The 26,128-nt window shown below is 39.0% G+C and overlaps 2 long non-coding RNA genes across 2 annotated transcripts; both read right to left on the minus strand.

The window, feature by feature from the left end:
* LOC107618740 lies at window positions 361-4,656 on the minus strand. Its single transcript, XR_001615363.2, has 3 exons — window positions 3,918-4,656; window positions 3,621-3,812; window positions 361-560 (listed from the first exon to the last, which is right to left on the minus strand). It is a non-coding gene; the product is annotated as an uncharacterized LOC107618740 (long non-coding RNA).
* Window positions 8,938-25,511, minus strand: LOC110271205. Its single transcript, XR_002361664.1, has 3 exons — window positions 25,499-25,511; window positions 13,447-13,451; window positions 8,938-9,526 (listed from the first exon to the last, which is right to left on the minus strand). It is a non-coding gene; the product is annotated as an uncharacterized LOC110271205 (long non-coding RNA).

Consider the following 26,128-nt stretch of genomic DNA (forward strand, 5'->3'; position numbering starts at 1 on the left):
TGCAATGGTAAACTAACAGCGTTAATCATCAGACAGTCATGCATATAAAACTCAAACTCTTGTTATCAGAACAAGTAACAAAGCATGACAGACACTCAGAGTATGCAATGAAGCATAGTCAGTCCATTCCCAAGGCTCTAACAGGAACAAACTGCTCTGATACCATATTGTAACGACCCAACTTCCAGAACGTCATGATCGTACCAAAAGTAAAGCGTTACTAACATGTTTTCCTTTATTAACTATTTACTATTGAGCCTTTAGTTCGATATCGCGATTCAGTTTTGTAGAAAATTCTAGAAAAATTTTGTTTTTGTTTATTAAAATCATGTCAAAGAATCAATAAGCAATAGTAATCACATAATTATTAATATTAATATCTATCATACAAAAGATTTTAAATAAAACTCAGATACAAATCCTATCCCTCTGTATAAAATAAAAATCTTAAGCAATAAGGGCGAGGGAACTCTATAAAAGCAAATTAACTCATACACTTAACTCATGAATAAATTCTATAATCGCCCGCAGCTTCAAACTGTGTCTTCAAACTTGGGTCACTGAAATGGTGGAAGATTTTGGGGTGAGAACAAACCACACGTTCTCAGTAGGGAATGGGAATGCCGTAAAAGTAATGATTAACATGCAAATAATTAACTTTGCTTAATAAACATTCTTTGTCAACCCTTTGAAATACTTTTTAATCTTACTTTAGATAAATAGTTACTTTCTTTAGATTCCTAAACCCAAAACAGATCTCAATCACAAAATTTGACATATTAAATATCTTTCAGCCACATAATTGATTCTCAGTCACAACAAACAGTTATCAATCATCTCTATACATTCACAAATTACTAGCACAAGTAAGAAACTTAATTAAACACACAAACAAATCACAATAAAACAAACAACACAATCACAGAGAAGTAATATAAGCAAACACAACCAAATGCAAATGCACAACCAATATGATGCATGTCTGTCCTAAGCAGGCCATGAGCTCACGTGTCGGTTTACACCCTGTAGCCCGACACTACCTAGGAAGAAGTTCCAGATATGGCTTCCCTTTGTGTCCTTAGTGCATATGTGTCGGTGGTAAGAATACCGCTCCTTCGTGACTACCGGCAGTCGGCGCAAAGCCCGACCCCATAATATACGCACAAGGGGAAACAGTGATTCTCAGTTCGTGGGCGTCCCCGAGATCAATTCACAAACCAACAGAGATCTTCAGTTCGTGGGTTATACCCGAGATCAATACACAATAATTCATGGGTTATTCCCGTAATCAATGATTATCAGTCCGTGGGTTTTTCCCGCATATAAATCAAATAACAATCTATAGGTTTCCCCGAGATCAATGATCATTCAGTTCGTGGGTACTTCCCAAATTGTACCAATTATCAATTCATGGGTTTTCCTCGTAGTTAAACAACTAACAGTTCGTGGGGTTTTCCCGTATTTTATCACTTTTCATTTTCCTTTCTAAAACTCAACAATCCATATATCAGTTCCCCATTCTCTTTTCCCTTTGAATCCTTAACATATTTTCTTAAACATTTCTTAACTTTCTCAAGCATTCGTTCGCAAAAATCTCAATCATCAATTCAGTTCATAATCTCTGCTTTAGCAACCTTGAGTCAAGCCAACTTTAAAACTATTTTTCAGTTTAGTCCTCTATCAAAAGACTCAAGAAAATCATTTATTTTAATTTCATTAAACACTATTCAAATTCAAATATTATAAATTCATCAAACTTCTAAAAAGTAACCCTTTATTTCAAGCCCAAAACATAATTCTTTTCATATTGAATCAATCTCAAAACATAGTTTCTTTCTTAAATAATTTAATTTTGAAACATAAACCTTTCTTTGGTAAGTCAAAATTAAAATAGAATAATTCTTTTCTTTACTAAATAAAGCTCAAGTAATATAATTTTCCAAATTCAAAGCTTCTAAAATAACTTTTCAAATGAAACCTCAGATTTTTATAAAATTTCGGCAGCACCTCCCCTAAAACTCGGACTTAACCACCCTTACGGGTTCCCTCTTCCTTCACATCTCATCAAACCTTTCTCAACAATTCATCAGTCCTTTTCTCAATAACTATCATACAGAATATTCTCAATCAAACAGAAATTCACATCTCATAATAAATAGTAGTTCGATTATACTCTGTGATTTCCACATAATCCATTAATTCAATTCATTTCTTATCAATTCATAACTAATTTCCACATAATCCGTTAATAACTTCCATTGTATCAATTCATCAATTATTTTAACCAAAGGACTAACAGTTTTTCACTTTCCGAATTCCCAAAATATATTATCACCTAACTTGACCAAAATCTTAGCAATATTGATACCAAAACACAGAGTATGTATTATTTACATAATTCCAGTTCTCTTATAATATGTTCACCCGAAAATTCTGCTCCATATAATTCCCAATTATTACAAGTTATCCGTATACTTTTAGAGTTACTGTTCTTATCTTTAAATTCAGATTTCATAAGATAAATTTAATAATCAAGCTTCAATCTGTTAACAGTTCTCAAACTTAATTCTAATTAATCATGAACCAACATTAACAACTACCAAAACCAGTTCCAACCAGTCACAAGTCATTTTCACAGCCATTCCGAAACATCAAATAACTAAAAACAACAACAAACACTTACTCTCCATAATAAGAATACAGCCACGCAACTCAACTAATTAAGTATATTCACATGGAATCAGAACTTTTCAATAATCCCATCAAAATCAGAAAACACCAATATCAATTACAGCTTCAAACTAAAGCAAATCTCATCAATTAATTACTCACGACAACGAAACCAGTTAATATCACAGCCATAACCCAAACTCAATTCACATTCGCATCCAACTCCAATCATAACTCAGAATAATCACCACAACTAACTCTTCTCAAATACATTTCACTTAATGATTAACTCTTCAAATCTCAATTTAATAAGTAAACTTAAATAAACCACTAATCGCAGCCACAGTTCAACCAATTCCAACCTGTCATAAATCCATTTTACAGCCATCCCAATATATTAAATTTCTAATTCAATATCAAACAATTCAAAGTAATTCATTCAAGATCAAAATCTCAGCCAACTCATCACAAGAAAATCAGTAATCCAAAATACAATTCACAACCAGATTTCAACCAATTCAGCAATATCACATAAGATCAGAATTTCCAACAAATCCACGACTGTTACACTATATCAAATAACCAGCACATCATTCAATTCAATATAAATCCGTCAAAGATCAGAATTTCAGTCCGTTTGCAACCATCAAGCAAAACAGCTTATGGCAACCAGCTCAACATAATAAAATAACAGGATTCTCAATAATTCCAAACAATTAGAAAATCGGTAATAATTACAGCCTCAAATCAAAATCAATATTACCAGTTTAATCACCATTCACAACCACATTTAATTCGAATCATAACTCAGAAAAATCACAATAGCTAACCATTCTCAAGCACATTTCAAGTCATTCTTGTCAATTAAGAAATTATTAACTATTATTAACCATTTGCACTTATCCGATAACTTTGTAGGCATTCTAAATTAAAAATGTTAAATCCCCTACCTCAATGTCACATTAACAACGCAATTAAACCAAGCAGCAGCCTCGGTGACGTTTTTCCTATGAGTTCCCTTCCTCTGGCAACAACACAGCAGCTCGGGACCTACGTAGCAGCATCAGAATCATCAAGAGCGGCTCCAACATTGGTTCCCAATGACCACAACAGCAATATCCACGGCGGCAGAAGTTCTGGTACTGCAAAAATCAAAAGCAGAGGCAGAACAAAGGACAACGGTGAGCAGGAACTAGCACCAATTGCATCTGAATCAAAGCAGCAACTTCGGCAGTCTCAACTAATACCAGCAGCAGACTTTACTCATGGTGATGGCGACCACCAAGACAACAGGGACGGCTCACGGCGGTAGCGACGGATCCTGGCCGTGGTGATGGTACGACAGTGCGAACAGCATCCACCCTTCTCTCTCGGACGCACAGGTTCGGCCCTATCTCTCTCTCCTAACGGTCTTGACAACGACGGACCCCAAGTTGGTGGCAGAAAGTTCGATGGCCTTTGGCCTCTGCAGCGACGGCAGCGAAACGCCGGTGATGGCGGGTCGGACAGTGGCTGGACGACGATGTGGCGCAGCTCCTTCTCTTCCTCTCGGTGCTGCTCCTTGCCTCTCTCTGGTCTTCCCCCGCAACGGCGTTGGCGACTAGACGGATCAGCAGTGATGCGAGCTTGTGGCTCCATGAACAGGACGGCGCCGTGATGCAGCTCGACGGCGAGGCGTGGCGGCAGCAGCTCTTCCCTCCAGTTCGACGATGACGCGACGGCGGCACTGGGACGTTGGCGCGGCGGCGAGGCGTGGGTCGATCTCTCTCCTCGCTCAGATCTCCCCTCCCCTCTGCTAGCAACGGCGGCGACGGGGGCAGTGGCACCCACCGCGCCGCCTCTATCTTCTCCCTCCTCTCCTTCCTTCCTCGGTCCCCCTTTCCTTTCTATTCCCGTTCTTCTTTTTTTTTTACTTACTGAGGTTCCTGTCTGTGAGGGGTGGGGTGACAGCGCTGGAATTAGGAAACTAGGGTTTGAGGGTGGCGGCTGTAGAGGGTAAGGGGATTAGTGTTAGGGTATTTGAAATCAGGATTTCTAATTTGGGAAATTAGGGTTAGAAATTAGGATTTTAGAAAGTAATATGGATAGATATGAATAGATATTTTGATAAAATAGAATAGTAGAGTATTTTTAAAATCAAATATACTTTATCAAAAATATTTAGGAATATTATTTATCAACATATGGCTAAGTGCAATCAATTATTTCTAATTTACATTATAAAATGAACAAGTTAATTATATTTTGTAAAGTATATTTTAAATTCAAATATCAATTTTCGAGATTAAATCATACAAATCTCTATTATTTTTCTATCTCTGAAACTTTAATTTCAATTTATAAAATAATTAATTATAATAAAGTTGTACATAAATATTAATTGACTTAAACTTAAAATATTTTTAAATATCAATCTAATCATTTCTAATAAAATAATTTCTAAGAGTTCAAGTTAATAATATAATTCATTCAAAATAGAATTTATTTAAATTAAATTATACAATTATTCTAATTTTTCAATTATCAAACTTATAACTTCAATTATACCAAATATCCAATAAAGATTATATAAAAATTCTAATTAATTTAAACTTCAATTATCAAGAAACTCCATTAAATTACCTTTAGCAAAATAATTTTCTTAAAATAAATCACAAATAACTAATTATTTGATTTTCAAAAACTAGGGTTGTTACATTCTACCTACCTTAGAAAAATTTTTGCTCTCGAAAATTGTTAGAATAAAATAAGTTCAAAGTGAAATCAAAGAAAGCAGAATATATGGACAAAAGTATAGGCAATGTCAAGGATGAATATTCAAAGAGTTAAGTAAGCAATCAGATTCATAGACAAGCAAAGGTATACAAGAATGACAAGGTATGGTTGGGAAACAATCATATCACTTTCTAGGGAGAAATTCAAACCAGAGAATTCCAATAAAAGTAATGAAGAAGAAGATGGCACGAGTTCATGTGGCAAGAATAAAGATTATACGTCGAATCGAAGCTAACTTCATAACCTCTAACGCTCCCACACCCCATAAATCGCATTACCTATTCTTCTATTTCGTCTATGATAACCCATTAGTGTTGCCATGTACATAGATCATTAGTATTAAGTTGGCCAGACCTAATACCATGAGGAGTGCAATGGTAAACTAACAGCGTTAATCATCAAACAGTCATGCATATAAAACTCAAACTCTTGTTATCAGAACAAGTAACAAAGCATGACAGACACTCAGAGTGTGCAATGAAGCATAGTCAGTCCATTCCCAAGGCTCTAACAGGAACAAACTGCTATGATACCATATTGTAACGACCCAACTTCCAGAACGTCATGATCGTACCGAAAGTAAGGCGTTACTAACCTGTTTTCCTTTATTAACTATTTACTATTGAGCCTTTAGTTCGATATCGCGATTCAGTTTTGTAGAAAATTCTAGAAAAATTTTGTTTTTGTTTATTAAAATCATGTCAAAGAATCAACAAGCAATAGTAATCACATAATTATTAATATTAATATCTGTCATACAAAATATTTTAAATAAAACTCAGATACAAATCCTATCCCTCTGTATAAAATAAAAATCTTAAGCAATAAGGGCGAGGGAACTCTATAAAAGCAAATTAACTCATACACTTAACTCATGAATAAATTCTATAATCGCCCGCAGCTTCAAACTGTATCTTCGAACCTGGGTCACTGAAATGGTGGAAGATTTTGGGGTGAGAACAAACCACACGTTCTCAGTAGGAAATGGGAATGCCGTAAAAGTAATGATTAACATGCAAATAATTAACTTTGCTTAATAAACATTCTTTGTCAACCCTTTGAAATACTTTTTAATCTTACTTTAGATAAATAGTTACTTTCTTTAGATTCCTAAACCCAAAACAGATCTCAATCACAAAATTTGACATATTAAATATCTTTCAGCCACATAATTGATTCTCAGTCACAACAAACAGTTATTAATCATCTCTATACATTCACAAATTACTAGCACAAGTAAAAAACTCAATTAAACACACAAACAAATCACAATAAAATAAACAACACAATCACAGAGAAGTAATATAAGCAAACACAACCAAATGCAAATGCACAACCAATATGATGCATGTCTGTCCTAAGCAGGCCATGAGCTCATGTGTCGGTTTACACCCTGTAGCCCGACACTACCTAGGAAGAAGTCCTAGATATGGCTTCCCTTTGTGTCCTTAGTGCATATGTGTCGGTGGTAAGAATACCGCTCCTTCGTGACTACCGGCAGTCGGCGCAAAGCCCGACCCCATAATATACGCACAAGGGGAAACAGTGATTCTCAGTTCGTGGGCGTCCCCGAGATCAACTCACAAACAAACAGAGATCTTCAGTTCGTGGGTTATACCCGAGATCAATACACAATAATTCATGGGTTATTCCCGTAATCAATGATTATCAGTCCGTGGGTTTTTCCCGCATATAAATCAAATAATAATCTATAGGTTTCCCCGAGATCAATGATCATTCAGTTCGTGGGTACTTCCCAAATTGTACCAATTATCAATTCATGGGTTTTCCAACCACCCTTACGGGTTCCCTCTTCCTTCACATCTCATCAAACCTTTCTCAACAATTCATCAGTCCTTTTCTCAATAACTATCATACAGAATATTCTCAATCAAACAGAAATTACACAGAGTATGTATTATTTACATAATTCCAGTTCTCTTATAATATGTTCACCCAAAAATTCTGCTCCATATAATTCCCAATTATTACAAGTTATCCTTATACTTTTAGAGTTACTGTTCTTATCTTTAAATTCAGATTTCATAAGATAAATTTAATAATCAAGCTTCAATCTGTTAACAGTTCTCAAACTTAATTCTAATTAATCATGAACCAACATTAACAACTACCAAAACCAGTTCCAACCAGTCACAAGTCATTTTCACAGCCATTCCGAAACATCAAATAACTAAAAACAACAACAAACACTTACTCTCCATAACCAGAATACAGCCACACAACTCAACTAATTAAGTATATTCACATGGAATCAGAACTTTTCAATAATCCCATCAAAATCAGAAAACACCAATATCAATTACAGCTTCAAACTAAAGCAAATCTCATCAATTAATTACTCACGACAACGAAACCAGTTAATATCACAGCCATAACCCAAACTCAATTCACATTCGCATCCAACTCCAATCATAACTCAGAATAATCACCACAACTAACTCTTCTCAAATACATTTCACTTAATGATTAACTCTTCAAATCTTAATTTAATAAGTAAACTTAAATAAACCACTAATCGCAGCCACAGTTCAACCAATTCCAACCTGTCACAAATCCATTTTACAGCCATCCCAATATATTAAATTTCTAATTCAATATCAAACAATTCAAAGTAATTCATTCAAGATCAAAATCTCAGTCAACTCATCACAAGAAAATCAGTAATCCAAAATACAATTCACAACCAGATTTCAACCAATTCAGCAATATCACATAAGATCAGAATTTCCAACAAATCCACGACCGTTACACTATATCAAATAATCAGCACATCATTCAATTCAATATAAATCCGTCAAAGATAAGAATTTCAGTCCGTTTACAACCATCAAGCAAAACAGCTTATGGCAACCAGCTCAACATAATCAAATAACAGGATTCTCAATAATTCCAAACAATTAGAAAATCGGTAATAATTACAGCCTCAAATCAAAATCAATATTACCAGTTTAATCACCATTCACAACCACATTTAATTCGAATCATAACTCAGAAAAATCACAATAGCTAACCATTCTCAAGCACATTTTAAGTCATTCTTGTCAATTAAGAAATTCTTAACTATTATTAACCATTTGCACTTATCCAATATCTTTGTAGGCATTCTAAATTAAAAACGTTAAATCCCCTACCTCAATGTCGCATTAACAACGCAATTAAACCAAGCAGCAGCCTCGGTGACGTTTTTCCTATGAGTTCCCTTCCTCTGGCAACAACACAGCAGCTCGGGACCTACGTAGCAGCATCAGAATCATCAAGAGCGGCTCCAACATTGGTTCCCAATGACCCCAACAGCAATATCCACGGCGGCAGAGGTTCTGGTACTGCAAAAATCAAAAGCAGAGGCAGAACAAAGGACAACGGTGAGCAGGAACTGGCACCAATTGCATCTGAATCAAAGCAGCAACTTCGGCAGTCTCAACTAATACCAGTAGCAGAATTTACTCATGGTGATGGCGACCACCAAGACAACAGGGACGGCTCACGGCGGTGGCGATGGATCCTGGCCGTGGTGATGGTACGACAGTGCGAACAGCATCCACCCTTTTCTCTCGGACGCATAGGATCGGCCCTGTCTCTCTCTCCTAAAGGTATTGACAACGACGGACCCCAAGTTGGTGGCAGAAAGTTCGATGGCGTTTGGCCTCTGCAGTGACGGCAGCGAAACGCCGGTGATGGCGGGTCTGACAGTGGCTGGACGACGATGTGGCGCAGCTCCTTCTCTTCCTCTCGGCGCTGCTCCTTGCCTCGGCTATGGTCTTCCCCCGCAACGGCGTTGGCAACTAGACGGATCGGCAGTGATGCAAGCTTGTGGCTCCATGAACAGGACGGCGCCATGATGCAGCTCGACGGCGAGGCGTGGCGGCAGCAGCTCTTCCCTCCAGTTCGACAATGACGCGATGGCGGCACTGGGACGTTGGCGCGGCGGCGAGGCGTGGGTCGATCTCTCTCCTCGCTCAGATCTCCCCTCCCCTCTGCTAGCAACGGCGGCGACGGTGGCAGTGGCACCCACCGCGCCGCCTCTCTCTTCTCCCCCCTTCTCCTTCCTTCCTCGGTCCCCCTTTCCTTTCTATTCCCGTTCTTCTTTTTTTTTTTACTTACTGAGGTTCCTGTCTGTGAGGGGTGGGGTGACAGCACTGGAATTAGGAAACTAGGGTTTGAGGGTGGCGGCTGTAGAGGGTAAAGGGATTAGGGTTAGGGTATTTGAAATAAGGATTTCTAATTTGGGAAATTAGGGTTAGAAATTAGGATTTTATAAAGTAATATGGATAGATATGAATAGATATTTTGATAAAATAGAATAGTAAAGTAATTTTAAAATCAAATATACTTTATCAAAAATATTTAGGAATATTATTTATCAACATATGGCTAAGTGCAATCAATTATTTCTAATTTACATTATAAAATGAATATGTTAATTATATTTTGTAAAGTATATTTTAAATTCAAATATCAATTTTCTAGATTAAATCATACAAATCTCTATTATTTTTCTATCTCTGAAACTTTAATTTCAATTTATAAAATAATTAATTATAATAAATTTGTACATAAATATTAATTGACTTAAACATAAAGTATTTATAAATATCAATCTAATCATTTCTAATAAAATAATTTCTAAGGGTTCAAGTTAATAATATAATTCATTCAAAATAGAATTTATTTAAATTAAATTATACAATTATTCTAATTTTTCAATTATCAAACTTATAATTTCAATTATACCAAATATCCAATAAAGATTATATAAAAATTCTAATTAATTTAAACTTCAATTTTCATGAAACTCCATTTAATTACCTTTAGCAAAATAATTTTCTTAAAAAAAATCACAAATAACTAATTATTTGATTTTCAAAAACTAGGGTTGTTACATCTATCCCCTCCAAAATGGCCTCCATAACACGAGCCGTGGCAGTTCCACAAGACTTCTCGTCCCTCTTCTTCCGAAACACATCTTCTCAGGATTCCATCTGAACACTTCTTGAAGAGATATGGTTCATCCCAACAAAATACTTTGTGTCATTGATGAGCTTTCCCTTTTGATGTTTGTTGATCTCTGGAGGTAAAGCCCCAGTTGCCTTGAAATTAGCAATGTTTGCAAACCAGGGTGCTTTGTGAACCGTCATTAGCTGCTCATCTGGGAAACATTCATTTACACTTGTATCATGTGTTCTACCTTTTTCATGAGGGATCCTGGATAGGTGATCGGCTACCTTGTTCTCCACTCCTTTCTTGTCTATAATCTCAATATTGAATTCCTGCAACAATAAGATCCACCTTATCAGTCTTGGTTTTGACTCTTGCTTGGCAAACAAGTATTTAAGTACTATGTGGTCTGTGAAAACAATCACTTTGGCACCAATGAGGTATGATCTAAACTTGTCAAATGCAAAAATTATTGCCAGCAACTTCTTTTCAGTGGTGGTGTCATTTCTTTGAGTGTCATTGAGGACTTTGCTGGCATAGTATATCGCATGGACTAAGTTATCTTTCCTCTGCCCTAACACTGCCCCTACTGCAAAATCAGATGCATCACACATCAGTTCAAATAGTAAGTTCCAATCAGGTGGGGAAATGATAGGGGCAGAGGACAGCCTCTTTTTCAAGTTTTCGAATGCTAGCATGTATTTTTCATCAAAGACAAATGGTGCATCAGATACAAGGGGATTGCTAAAGGGCTTGGTTATCTTTGAAAAATCTTTAATAAACCTTCTGTAAAAGCCGGCATGCCCTAAAAAGCTCCTAATTGCCTTGACATCACTTGGTGGGGGTAATTTTTCAATGAGTTCCACCTTAGCTCTATATACCTCAATGCCTTGGTTAGAAACCTTATGGCCAAGAACTATTCCCCCTGTCACTATAAAGTGACATTTCTCCCAGTTCAAGACCAAGTTAGTCTCTTGACATCTTTTTAATACCAGGGCCAAGTGATTTAGGCAATTAGTGAAGGAATCTCCGAATACCGAAAAGTCATCCATAAAGACTTCAATGAATTTTTCTATCATATCTGAGAAAATGGAGAGCATGCAGCGTTGGAAAGTTGCAGGTGCATTACATAGCCCAAATGGCATGCGCCTGTAGGCAAACACTCCATATGGGCAAGTGAATGAGGTTTTCTCTTGGTCTATCGGATCAACCACTATTTGTTTATATCCTGAATAACCATCAAGAAAACAGTAATATGCGTGTCTTGCAAGTCTTTGCAGCATCTGATCCATGAAAGGAAGGGGGAAATGATCTTTTCTTGTAGCTTCATTGAGTTTTCTGTAGTCTATGCACATCCGCCATCCTGTGACGGTCCTTGCAGGGATTAGTTCGTTCTTCTCATTGGGGAATACAGTGATTCCTCCCTTTTTTGGGACAACTTGCACGGGGCTGACCCATGGGCTGTTGGAGATCGGGTAGATTACCCCTCCCTGCCATAACTTCATAACTTCTTTCTGTACCACTTCCTTCATGACTAGATTTAGCCTCCTTTGGGGTTGAATGGATGGTTTGGCATCATCTTCCAACAGTATCTTATGCATGCATATGGCCGAACTGATTCCTTTCAGGTCAGCGAGGGTCCATCCAATGGCATCCTTATGCTTTCGCAATACTTGGAGTAGTTCATCCTCTTAATCTTGGGTGAGGGCTGAATTTATGATCATTAGGTAACTTTCATTCTCTCCTAAGTATGCATATTTGAGAGTGGGTGGCATAAGTTTAAGTTAGCATTTGAGCACAAACATTAACTTAAACGTATTATGGTATGAAACCCAATTGAATATCATGGTTTATGGGATTGGGCCTGAAGAATTGATGAGTCTGGAGCTTCAATTCCAGTTTTGAGAGTGGGTGGCAGAGCTTTGAGTTCAAGTTTGGGTGCTTCTATCTTTTCATTCTCTTCCTTTGGTGCACCCTGTATATGAATCTCTGCTGTTGCAGCCTCTTCGCTAGATGTTGATTCCTCCTCTGTTAACCCTTCAAGATCTTCTTCTTCAAAAATCTCCTGTACTGCATCTTCCAGTGAATCCAACCTCATACATTCTCCCAATGGTTCTGGTGGGTAACTCATGGCCTTGAACACATTGAATGTCATCTTTTCATCATATAATCTCAGGGTGAGTTCACCTTTTTAAACGTCAATGATAGCTCCAGCAGTAGCCAAGAACGGTCTACCCAGGATGATGGAGGCTTTGGCTTCCTCCTGCATGTCCAGCACTATAAAGTCTGCTGGGAAGATGAAGTCTCTTACCTTCACTAGCAAGTTTTCCACTATGCCATGAGGGAACTTGAATGATCGGTCTGCCAGTTGTAAGGTCATTTTTGTTGGTTTGGCCTCCTCATTCTTTATTTGTCTCATCATAGCTACAGACATCAGATTTATGCTGGCTCCTAAATCACATAGAGCCTTTTCCACTGTTATTTCTCCTATAATACAAAGAATCTAGAAGCTCCCAGGATCCTTCAATTTCTGGGGCAATTATGCTGAATGATGGCACTACATTCTTCGGTTAGTATCACAGTATCGTTGTTCTTCCACCTTCTCTTCTTGGTCATCAATTCCTTCAAGAACTTGGCATAGAGCGGCATTTGCTCTATTGCTTTAGCAAAGGGTATGTTAATCTATAGTTTCTTGAAGATTTCTAAAAATCTGGAGAATCGGCTGTCATCCTTCCTCAATTGTTGAGGATATGGGGCTTTTGGAACATATGGCTTCAACTCTTCTCCCTTTTGATGTGAATTGGAGGTGGGGACTTGAACTTCATCTTGTTCCTCCTTCCTTCCAATTGAATCTTTTTCTTGTGGTTGCTTGGACGCCTCCTTCAATTCCTTTCCACTTCTGAGGGTGATAGCATGGCACTCCTCCCTTGGGTTTGGTTCAATGTTACTGCGAAGGTCATGGCTGGGAGCGTGCTGAAATAGGTAGCCAATTTGTGTCTCAAGTTTCTTGATGGCAGCATCTTGATTATGCATGTTGGACCGCACTTCCTCTCAGAACACTTTACTGTCCTGGACCTCCTTACATATGACTTCAAGTAAGGTCTCAATTCTTGATAGTCTTTCTTCCGATGATAGTGAGTTGAGATTGGAGGGATGAGAAGGGCCATTTTGGCTTTGATTTGGATGTTGAGGTGTGTTGTTAAGTGGGTGCTGATATGATCTCTGTGTGGAATGTTGGTGAGCCACATGGTTGTTGGGGTTGTGACATCTCTGATCTTGGCCTTGGTCTTGTTGGTTTCCCCACCCAATGTTTGGGTGGTTCCTCCAACCAGGATTATACGTTTTGGAGTATGGGTCATGGTTCTGCCTAGGTGAATTTCCAATATAGTTGGCTTGCTCCTGACTACCCTCTGCCTCTTCATTCACTCCTTCTTGAGTTGCTGCTGAAGTGGTGATTGCTGCTACTTGATTCCTCTCCGTCTTCTTGGTAAGATCAGCCAACTGCTTGGTAATCATCTTATTTTGAGCTAGCAGTGCTTCCACATTGTTCAGTTCCATCACTCCTCTAGTGTTGCCTCTTTCAGAAGCGTAGAAGTAGTCATTCTCAGCTACAGTCTCAATGACATCTATGGCTTCTTCAATGATCTTCTTCTTGTTCAGAGATCCCCCAGATGAGTGGTCTACTGCCTTCTTTGATTCATAAGAAAGACCTTCATAGAAAATGTGTAGCTGTACCCATTCATTGAACATATCTGGCAGGCACCTTCTTGTCAGATCCTTAAACCTCTCACATGCTTCGTAGAGAGTCTCACCATCTTGTTGCCTGAAAGTTTGAACCTCAGCTATCAACCTGTTGATTCTTTGAGGAGGATAGAATATTGCCAAGAATTTATTCACCACATCTTCCCAGGTTGTTAAGCTTTCCTTCGGGAAGGATTCCAGCCATTTAGATGCCTTGTCCTTGAGTGAGAAGGGGAATAGAAGTAGTCTGTAGGTGTCAGGATGAACACCATTAGACTTCACAGTGTCACATATCCTCAACAAGGTGGTTAGATGCTGATTGGGATCTTCTTGAACACTTCCTCCGAATGAACAGTTGTTCTGAACAAGGGTGATGAGCTGTGGCTTTAGTTCAAAGTTGTTGGCATGTATGGTTGGCTTTTGGATGCTACTTCCACAGTTTCCTGGGTTTGGATTGATGTAGGATCCTAGAACTCTTCTCTCTTGCCCAACATTATGCACTAGGCCTTCTCTGCCATGGTTGTGAGCCTCTTCTTCATGATGGTTCTCCATATTCTCATCCATGTCTGGTTTAAAATACTCCTCTTCTTCCTCCGTACCAACTACTCTCTTTCCTCTTGCTTCCCTCCTTAATCTAAGGAAGGTCTTCTCAGGTTTAGAATCAAAGAAAGTTGAAGCCCCGCTTCTTCTACCTGTCATACAACCAACAAGGCAAAAGCAAGAATGGGGTAGATGCAGAGAGTATTCTTGTTAGAAATGCTGTTAGTGTGAGTGGTGCAATATATCAAACAGTTAGTGGGTCAGTGAACTAAATAGTAAACAACTAAGAAAGGGGTAGGGGAAAGGAAGAAAATAGCTAAACTTAAAGTGAATTACTCAAATGAAATCAACAAAATAAAAAAAATGCTCAATCTAGTTATCCACCAATTTAATCATTGTTGATACAAAATCAATCCCTGGCAACGGCACCATAAACTTGATGCACGGAAACTTGTCTCAACAATTTCCCTCGGCAAGTATACCGAATTGTCATCAAGTAAAAACTCACAATAGAGTGAGGTCAAATCCCACAGGGATTGATTGGTCAATCAACTTTAATTAGAGGAATATTCTAGTTGAGCTAAGCAGAATTTGATGTGAGAGTTGCAGGAAATTAAATGGCGGAAAGTAAATAGCAGAAAATGTAAATGTTGGAAATAAAGAGCTGAATATAAATGAAAGAAAGTAAAGTGCAGAATCTTAAATGGGGAATGGGGAATTTAGCATGAAAGTAAATTGCAGAAATTAACGAGAATAGGTAAGATCAGAAATGGGGGATTCATTGGGCTTAGGAGATGTTGCATTCTCCGGATCAAGTTCATTTTCATCTCTTCCTCAATCAATGCATTCATTGATCTCCTTGGCAATCTTAAGTGATTGAATTCCAATTCCTTGGTAATTCAAGCTCTCAAATCTTGATCAATAGCCAATTCCTTGGTCTAATTGCTCATGAGAAGAGATGAAGTATGGTCACTGATTGTACCACATGTATTTCCAAATCAAAGTATTGGGAGAATTATATGTCACCATATCCGCCCAGCCTCCAATTTGGTCCAACATGAGAAAGCATTTCTAGCATGATCCCTTCATTCCTCTTCCAAGGTTCCGAAGAGATCCAAGTATCAATAGCTTCTTTTCCAATACAACTACCCAATTGGATGAAGATTGAAAACTTTCTAGTAAAATCAAGAGAAAAGAAAGAAGAAGAATAATGAAAACTATTATTGATCCATCAAATTACAACAGAGCTCCCTAACCCAATGAAAGGGGTTTAGTTGTTCATGGCTCTGGGAATGGAAAATAAAGATGGAGAATGCATTCTGAAAGTAAAACTAGAAGTTGCAGAGAAAGTAAAATTATACAGAGAATAGTCCCCTCAATCCAAAAGTTCTTCTCTAGTTCAAAACTACTCCTATATATACTACTCTTCTGATCTTCCAGTTTGCTCTTCAAGTCTTGGATATGGGCCTTTGTATCTTGAGTTGAATCAGTTTGGAATCTTCAGTGGGCTTAGCTTTACTTGCATAGAAAGTGTGAAGTAGGCATGGACTTTGGCTAGGACGTTAGTGGCGTTAACGTTAAGTGAAAATGTAGGTTCGAGAACGTTAGTGATGATCACCTTTTGCACTAACGTTCCTAGCCCAAGATGAGTTACGTTAACTTCAACGTTAGTGGCACTAACGTGACCACTAACATTGCCTCTTGGTCCATCACGGGCGTTATTGGCGTTTACCTTTGCCAATAACGTTTCCCTTAGCCCATTTTTCTCACGTTAGAGTCTACGTTAGTATAACTAACGTGGCTCTTAACATGGGCATGCCTTAGCCTCGAGAGCATTAGTGACACTTACCTTTGTCACTAACGCTCTAAACATCCCTTCTCACGTTAGTGCCCCACGTTAATTGACTTAACGTCGCCACTAACGTGGTGGTGATTGCCATCTCCAACGTTAGTGACAAAGGTGAGTGTCACTAACGTTGGCATTATCTTCCTCTTCCATGTTAGAGTTCACGTTAACTGAGTTAACGTGACACTTAACGTGGCCAATTGCCCTTTTTGAGCGTTAGTGGCAGTTACTTTTACCACTAATGCTTGGAGCTTCCTTTTCTTTCACGTTAACTACCACGTTAATGTAGTTAATGTGGTAATTATCGTGGGCTATGATGGCTTCGAAGACGTTATCGGCGATCACTTTTCTCATTAACGTTGCAAGCTAGCTCCCATTCCACGTTGGTGGTCACGTTAGTTAGACTAACGTGGCTACTAACGTGGCTTTTCCTTGCTTCCTTTGTCCTGAAATCAAGCAAACAAAGTGCATCAAAGCTCTAATCCAAGTTATGAGTCATGCATCATCCAATTTGTCATTAAATTCATGCATAATTCTCATGAAATCATATAAAATTCACAATGTTTGCTTGAATCAATATGTAAGTGTAATTCTACCCAAAACTTGCTTATTTCCTAAGAAAATGCATGAAACTACCCTAAAACAGTAAAGAAAAGGTCAGTGAAACTGGCCAAAATTCCCTGGCATCAGCGTGCCATGCCTTGTGTATGGCGTGCCACGCCCAACATTTCTCCTTGGTCCAGTAGCTGGCGTGTCACGCCTGGTCCTTCAAGTGGCACGCCTAAGTGAGAATCTGGAGCTGGTATGCCACGCCTTCGATACCAAGTGGCATGCTCAGCCTTTGCTTTGACCCTTTTTAACATTGGCGTGCCACGCCTGGATGCTCAAGTGGCACGCCGAAGTGAGGATGAGAGCTTGGTGTGCCACGACTTCGACACCAAGTGGCATGCCCAGCTTTACTTTGGCCTCCTAGAATGTTGGTGTGCCACGCCTGGGTCTTCAAGTGGCACGCCCAAGTGACAATTGAGAGCTGGCGTGCCACGCCTTCGACACCAAGTGGCACGCCCAGCCTTTTGGCTTTCAACCTCTTCTCTGGAAACATGTACTAGCGTGCCATGCTTTGATGCTCAAGTGGCACGCCCCTTTAGTGTGGCTCTTTTAAGCTTGGCATGCCACACCTGGGCCTTCAAGTGGTATGCCCAAGTGACAATTTGAAGCTGGCATGCCACGCCTTCAATACCAAGTGGCACGCCCAAGAGATGATCCCCTTTGGATGGATGAACTGGCGTGCCACGCCCCTTGGTTCAAGTGGCACACCTATAGTCTGTGATGGGCTTTGGCGTGCCATGCCCATGTAAAGGCTTTGGGTGTCCTCTTCTGGTAAACTATGCTGGCGTGACACGCCCAGCTCCTGGCATGCCACGCCCATGTAAAATGTTCAAACATGCTTCCCTGAAAATCATAACTGGTGTGCCACGCCCATATAGAGGTCTTGAGGATCCTTTCTATAATTCAATACTGGCGTGCCACGTCCAGCTCCTGGCGTGCCACGTCCAGCTCCTGGCGTGCCACGTCCAGCACCTGGCGTGCCACGCCCATTCATTTTTGTGGCGTCTGTTCCAAGTGGCACGCCAGTTTCACACGGCCAGCTTGTTTTGTTGTTTTCTTCCCTTTTTGTTGCTCTTTTCCACTTGAAATTCAGCACAACCCCATTTCAAAGTAATGTACCATAATATTCATCATTTAACTCATGAATTGCAATGATCAAATGAGATTATGCTCTTTTATGGTCCTTTTTATGCAAGAAAAAAGGGTAAATGATGCAAGTCATCACAACACCAAACTTAAGCTTTGCTTGTCCCAAGCAAATCAATTTGAGTAGTTCTTAGATAAATTGATACTTGACCTTGAATGGATGCAAAACATTACTAAAGATGAGGTTAAGTGTTTAACACATGAATATTTTTGTTTCAATGTCACAAAGAACTTCTAGATTCTTGAAGGTTCTTCCAAGTATAAGCTTCAGGGGCCCTTTTTATTGATTGTCACCTTGAAGTAGCAAGAGTTATTTCATTCTCTTTTAGTTTTTCTTTCCTTTTTAGTTTTTCTTTTTCATGGACCACGACTCCAAGTGTTTTGTCTCAAGACAACCCTTTAGGTAGGCTTTCAATTAGCACTCCCAAACCAGTTGGCTTTAGGGTACTAGGTGTTGAAACACCTCTAAGAATTTACTTACCCAGGTCTCTTCTTGACACATCTTCACCACAAGCATCTACTAGGTTTTCTAACTCTTTTGAGCTATTTAGTGTTTCTTTCCATCCTAGTAGTTGATGCTCAGAGCCTTGGTTTTTTATTGCTTACTACTTCTTGGTTCTATGGATAGTCAAGAAGCACCCTTTTGCCTCTACTTGTCATACCTTTCAAGCCTAGTTGATTTTCATGACTCATTTTCTTTTCAGTTCATTCAAGGTTCTATACTTAGTTTCTTATCTCTTAGTTTTTGAACAATCTCTCTTGGTCTTAGTCTCTTTTACTCTTATTTTTGTAACAACTCACAACAACTCTTATGGAAACAAACTACGCTTTTATTGATGTTGATGATACTTGAAATAACATTGTATTTTCTTTCTTGTAATTCAAAGGACTCGTAAAAGACTTCAGGACATAAGAAAATTAAGCATTAAACATAAACTATCCTAACATTGCATTTTATTATCAAACATAAATTTAAACGTAAAGAAACGAAACAGAAATTCAGAAATTTGAGAATGTCAACCATAAGACTTAACAACCTTGAGCAGCTTTAGTTCATTGGCCCTTTTCCTTTGTCTTTCTTTTTAGAGGGGGAGGAGTCATCATCATCCTTCTTGGAGGATTCTTCTTGTGCCTTTTTGTCCTTGGGCTTCCAGAATCCCAGCCTCCTCATATAAGATTTTACATTTTCTTTGTGCTAGTATGCAATTTCTTCCTGCCTAGCACTGAGCTCCTCTATCTTCTGCATGTAGGTTGGGTAGTTGGGGTTCATGTTGGCTACTGCATTGCACAAGTAGCTCAATTTTGTTTGTGCGTAGCAGTAATATTCCCCTATTGCTATGGTTCTAGATTCATAAAGATGCCTAAACTCAGCAAGGCTCTCCATTTGGCGTTGTTGTCGCTCCAGAATTATTCCGAGGTTGCCTTGCATCTCACCCCAATTGATCTGGTCTTGCTGCTCCTTCATGTGATCCATGCTCCCTTGGAGTTGTTGTATGTTCTGATTCACTTTGTCCCATTGTTGTTATTCTTTGAGTTGGTTGATATCTTCTCTCAGATGATGTATATCTCCCTTCATTTGGTGTATATCTCCTTACACTTGCTCCCAGTTGAAACCTTCAGGAAATTATTGGTATTGTTGGTATGGTGGTGGTTAGAGTGCTAGGTAGTGTGGTTGCTCTTCATCTTGTTGTGGTTGCCCTTGTGGTACATGAGCATGCCCTTTATGCTCCCTTCTCCTCTCAAGTGGGTTGACAGCCACTACTTTGGCCATCTTCTTGGTAGTTATGGGCTTGTCTTGTTTTACCAGCACCTCATCAATAATCTTCTCAACCCCTGCTTCATCACATAGCCTTTAGATAATGCTGGGGAAGGCCAACCATGTGCTATCCTTGGTACTTTTCAGGACCCTGTTGATGTTGTTGGCAATCATCTCCCCAACATTCACTTTTCAGGACCCTACGCCGCCGCTGCACCGCCAACCACCCCCCAGACCTCACCGTACCACCACCCCCTCCCCCATTCTCCCCCTCTTTCTTCTTTTTTCTTCCTCTTCCTCCCTCCACCGCCACTGTCTCCTCTTCCTCCCTCCACCGCCACTGCCCCCCTCCGCGACCACCATCCACCGCTGCCGCTCCATCCCAGCCGCGCCACCCATCCGCCACCCACGCCCCTCTTCCCTTCCTTCCCCTTCCCCCCCAATCCCTATCTGAAACCCTACCTCCGAACAGCAGCCACCGCTGCCGTGGCACCCTCAACCACCGCATCTGCCGCCACCACTGCCATCCCCCAGCCACCTCTCTGCCCTACTTTCTTTCCTTCACCTTCCAGGTTCTGCTGATCGTCACCCTTCTTTCCATTCATCGTTAATTTCCTATTTTTCTGTTTCTGTTCATCATTCGGCTAGTTAGATATGTATGTTGTAGTGGATTCTAGGTTGTTAGGTAGCTTAGGATGTGGTTAGTGATTTAGGCCTGTTGACTTGCGCTGTTCATGTTTCTTGTTTTCTAATTTTCGCAATTCTACTATTGTTGTGTTGTTAATATTGTTCATATGCTGTAATTTCTTGTTCATGCTGCTTTTTACACTGCTTTTCCATGTTCTTATTCCCTTTATGTAATTGCAGCTATATTTTAATTCATATGAGCTATTCTGATTGCTATTTATTTTTCGGGAACATCCAATTTTAGCCGAGATGCTGCCCAAATTTCTGTAAATTATTTTGATTTTCATTCCTGTTTTGGTTTTGGCAAACTTGCACTCTGCTTTACTCAGCTTTTACCAAACCAATTCTTGAATGACAGGGCAAGCTTCCTTATTCTTTTTCATTTCCTAGTTTATAAATTGTATCTTGGATGATTCAATTCCACTCTTTGCTATATTCATTTGATTCATCCTTAACTTCCTTGTTTGAATTTGAGTTATCTGTTGCTTTAATTTGTGAATGCTTGTTACTTGGAATATGATCATTATGCCACTTACCTTAACACACTTTTTACTAACTCACTAATTTTAACTTCCTCAACTCTTTTTCAATTCTAACCAAACCTAACCTTTCAAAACATCTCTTCTGGTTTTTCACTTTCTTTTAACATTCTAACCAAGGCATGATGATACTTTTCTAATTGACTTGAATTGAAGTACATTTTGGATTGTGACATTTTTCTTCTCAGTATTCTAACTCTTTACTTAACTCAATTTCCTCTTCTATTGCTACTTTGCCACTTTGTGTTTCTTTTGATTTTTTGCCTATTTGTTTTCCTATTTTTTTTTTATATATCCTGGTTTTCTGTTTTTCAGGATGTCTGACACCCAAAGAAAGGGAAAAAGAAAGGCAACCACTGGCAAATGCAAAAGAGGAGAAGCCTCCATGTCCATACTGGACCTCATGCATGATGACTCCTGGCGGGAGAAACAATTTACCCCGCAGGAGAAGGCTAACCAACTACTCCCTGCTACTGATCCCATTAAATTTGCAAACCGATACTGCAAGCTGAAGTATTCGGTGTTTGCAAACTCCAGGAACCTGTATCTAGAAAGGATTCTGAAGATCCCAGAAGAACTCCAGCAATACACCTCTGATCAGATCAAAGAAAGAGGCTGGTTCTTCCTGGAGAGAAACCTGATTGAGGTTAATGCATCTTGGGTAAGGGAATTCTACTGCAATTACTTCAAAACTTCCCTAGATGTAGTGAACCTAAGAGGGAAGCAGATTCTGGTTACTGAAGAGTCTATAGAGGATGTTCTAAAGCTTCTGCCTAAATCCGCTCAGCCGGATGGATATCAAAAGGCTGAGGAGGACATGCGCTTCATGAAATTTGACTGGGATGCAGTCAAGGCCAGGATAGCCCTTGACCCGACTGTCCCATGGGTCATGGGTCAGAACACCACCATGCCTAAGGGAATCAAGCGGGCATACTTGAACGATGAGGCTCGACTATGGCATCAGATCCTAAGCAACTTTATTAGGCCGAGTATCCACGAGACGGAGCTACCTGCCGCTATGATCACCCTCCTATGGTGTGTGATGGAGGGTAAGGACCTGTACCTGCCACGCTTTATCCGGTACTATATGACCAGGGTCCACGTCCAAGGCACTCTCCCCTTTTCTTATCTGATTACACAGCTAGGCTGTTGAGCTGACGTTCCTTGGGAGGATGCTGATGAGAAGCCACCTGCTGCAGGATGCAAGAAGATTATCCCTCACAGCAGGAACTTTCTGGCTTTGGGCTACAGACCTCCATCCCTCACTCCTACTGATGAGACAGCCATACCATCTGCCGGCCCCTCTTCCTCCACAGCTACCCCTACTACCACCACTGCACCTCCACCTACCTCAGAGCCGGTTTATCACCTAGTGCACCGCCTGTTTCGACAGCTAGACCAGATGGAGCGCCGCAACTAGCGCCGATATGAGAGAGCTGAGCGTCGCAACAAGCGATGCTATGAGCTCCTAAAGCTGATGATACGATCTGGCGATATCCCCTCCGAGCCTGACACACCATCAGAGCCATCTGAGGAGGAGGCGGATGATCACGAGGCAGATACCCACCCCCAGAGAGACTGAGCAGGCAGGCACAGAGCAGGCTGCATCACAGCACGAGACCCCGCATCAGATTCAGCTTTTCGACCCTGAGATCCCTATTCAGTCAGCACCTCCTCTGCAGCAGGCAGATCCTCCGACCAGCACCACAGAGACTCCAGCTACCCACCCTTCCAGTGATGACACCCCTTCACACCCTGCTTGAGTAAGCATTAGGGACGATACTTCATTTTAAGTGTGGGGAGGTCGCCATCTCTGGCGTATTTTTTGGTGAACCACTACAGACTCTTTCATTTTATTTTGCTATTTTTCTGTATTTTTCTCTTTTATTTTTATTTTTTTTCTCAGTACTTATACATTGCTATTTTCATCTATTTTGACTCTATTTCTGCATGTTACACCTTAGTTCATATTTTAGCTATTTAGTTTAGTTGCAATTCTAACTTATTAAGTTATAGAAATTGTGGAATGATTAGTATAGTTTACCCTTTTTTCTTAGCATAAGATAACTTAGTTTAATTTGAAAATATAAAAAGGTAGTAAACTAGAGACTTGAACATAATAGAAACAACCCACACCTTGTATATATAGCATTCCATGTTAGTTAGTTAACAACATTTCATCAAGGAGAAACACAAACTTTAAAGCCACTCAAAATAAATTTTACATTGAGAATAATGGGAACTCTTGATTTTTACTTGCATGACATATATAATTGATATATGATTTATGAGTTAGAGAACATACAGCCTGTGAGTTTTGAGCTTAATTGTATGGTTACATTCAAACCATAATTTTTATTCCTGTGTGTTCCACCCTTCTTATTTATTCTGGTGTTCTTTAGTTTGTTTTAATCTATATGTTCGATTATAGAATAGAAATACATACCAAGAGAGTGATTGAGGCCATTGTTGATTTTAGCTCACTTATCCCAAATTAGCCTACCTTTTACATCACCCTTGTTGGCCCCCCTTAAGCCTTTAAAATCCCCTCTTATTCTATAAACCACATTACTAGCCTTAAGCAGAAAAACAAAATAAAAATCCCAAGTTGAATCCTTGGTTAGCTTAAGATAGAAATTGTGTAATTGTTTAAGTGTGGGAAACCTATTGTGAACATGGATGATAAAAACAAAGGGTAGAAAGTTGAAAAGAATAAAATAATTCAAAATAAAAAATTTTTTTTGGGAAGCCTCATGTGAAATCAAAATAATTGAATTACCATGTGCATACTTAGCCTTATACATATACCCTTACCTTTACCTTGGCCCCATTACAACCTTAATTAAAGACCTCATGATTTTTGGTATGTCTATATTCTATAATTGTTGATTGGCTAGATGAAAAACAAAGTTATAGAAAGTAAGGATAAAAAGAAGAATAGAGTCATTAACCCAATAAACACTGAGTGACCAGAGAGTAAACACAAAATCTAGTGAGGGTTCAATAGCTCATTAACATATATCTCTGCTTGAATTATTAATCGTCTTGCAAGTTTACAAAATATTTTCCCATCTCAATTGTAAAAGTGCTTTATCATTATCTGAGGTCTGGCTATATATATGATTTCTTGAGAAATGTGAATTAATTCAACTACATTTGAGCTTTATATACAAGTAAATAAAAATAATTAGAATTGCATGATGCATTTAGGTAGTTGAATTTAGAATAGATTGCATTGCATGAAATTCCACCACTTCAACCTTACCTTACTCTTTATCTTAGATTTAGCTTGAGGACATGCTATTGTTTAAGTGTGGGGAGGTTGATAAACCCATATTTTATGATATATTCTGTGCCTAATTTGAGTGATTTATTCAATCCTTCACCCACTTATTCATATTAATTCCATGGTTTTACTTTCCCTTCCTTATTATGTGATGTATGTGAAAAACATGTTTCCTATGCTTTAAAAGTAATTATTTTAATTTCCCTTTATTACCATTCGATGCCATGATTCGTGTGTTGAGTGATTTCAGATCTTCTAAGGCAGGAATGACTTAAAGGATGAAAAAGAAACATACAAAATTGGAAGAAAAGCATAAAACGGAGTTTTTAAAGAAACAGGCAGCGACGCGATCGCATGGACGACGCGGCCGCATGCCAGCGCGAATTAACAGCGACGTGACCGCGTGCTTGACGCGATCGCGCGCCTTAAGTGAAACGCATATGACGCGGACTAATGACTGACGTGACCGCGCGACAAGGAAAACTCCAAGTGACGCGACCGCGTGACCCACGCGGCCGTGTGACAGAGCCCACGCACCAGAAATTACAGAAAACGCTCCCAGCGATTTCTGAAGCCCTTTTTGGCCCAAATCCAAGTCCAGAAGGCACAGATCAGAGGTTATGAAGTGGGGGAATGCATCCATTGAAAAAGGAGAGTCTCTAATTAGTTACTATTCAGGAATTAGACGTAGTTTTGAGGGAGGTTCTATCCTCTCTCTTTAAGATTAGGATTTAGATTTAGGATTTTATGCGCTTTCAGGATTATCTTTTTATCAGGTTCAATATTCCTTTTTATTTATCTTTTCAATTTAATTTATGAATTCTTCTATGTTACAGATTACTCTTTTGAATTAATGTTAATTGAGGTATTTCAGTTTATTATTGCTCTCCTTTCTTTATATTACTATTGCTTCCAATCTGAAGACATTTTTATTCCGGTAGATTTACTTTTCCCCTTTTGGTCTTGGTTAAGAAAACAATAACTCAGGAGTTATCAAACTCAAATATGATTGATAAATGTTATCTTTACTAATTGAATTGAACTTCAACAATCCCAATCTTTCCTTAGGGATTAACTAGGATTTGAGGATCTAACTAATTAGTCACTTGACTTTCCCTTGCTCTAGCAAAGGTTAACTAAGTGGAATTAAGGTTCAATTTTCATCATCATTGATAAGGATAACTAGGATAGGACTTCTAATTTCTCATACCTTGCCAAAAGTTTATTTTACAGTTATTTATTTACTTTACAGTCTTTTACTTATTTCAATTGTAATTTAAATTACTTGCCCCTCATCTTCAAAACCCCGATTTACAATCTCTATAACCAATAATAAGAACATACTTCCCTGCAGTTCCTTGAGAAGACGACCCGAGGTTTAAATACTTGGTTATCAATTTATTTAGGGGTTTGTTACTTGTGACAACCAAAACGTTTGTACGAAAGGATTTCTATTAGTTTAGAAACTATACTTACAACGCAATTATATTTGTGAATTTCTTTAATAGCAGAAATCTAAACGTCAAAAGGTCAGTGAAACTGGCCAAAATGCCCTGGCATCACAACAACAAACTTAA

This window comes from Arachis ipaensis, chromosome B01 (assembly GCF_000816755.2).
Source record: "Arachis ipaensis cultivar K30076 chromosome B01, Araip1.1, whole genome shotgun sequence".
Classification (NCBI taxonomy): Eukaryota; Viridiplantae; Streptophyta; class Magnoliopsida; order Fabales; family Fabaceae; genus Arachis; species Arachis ipaensis.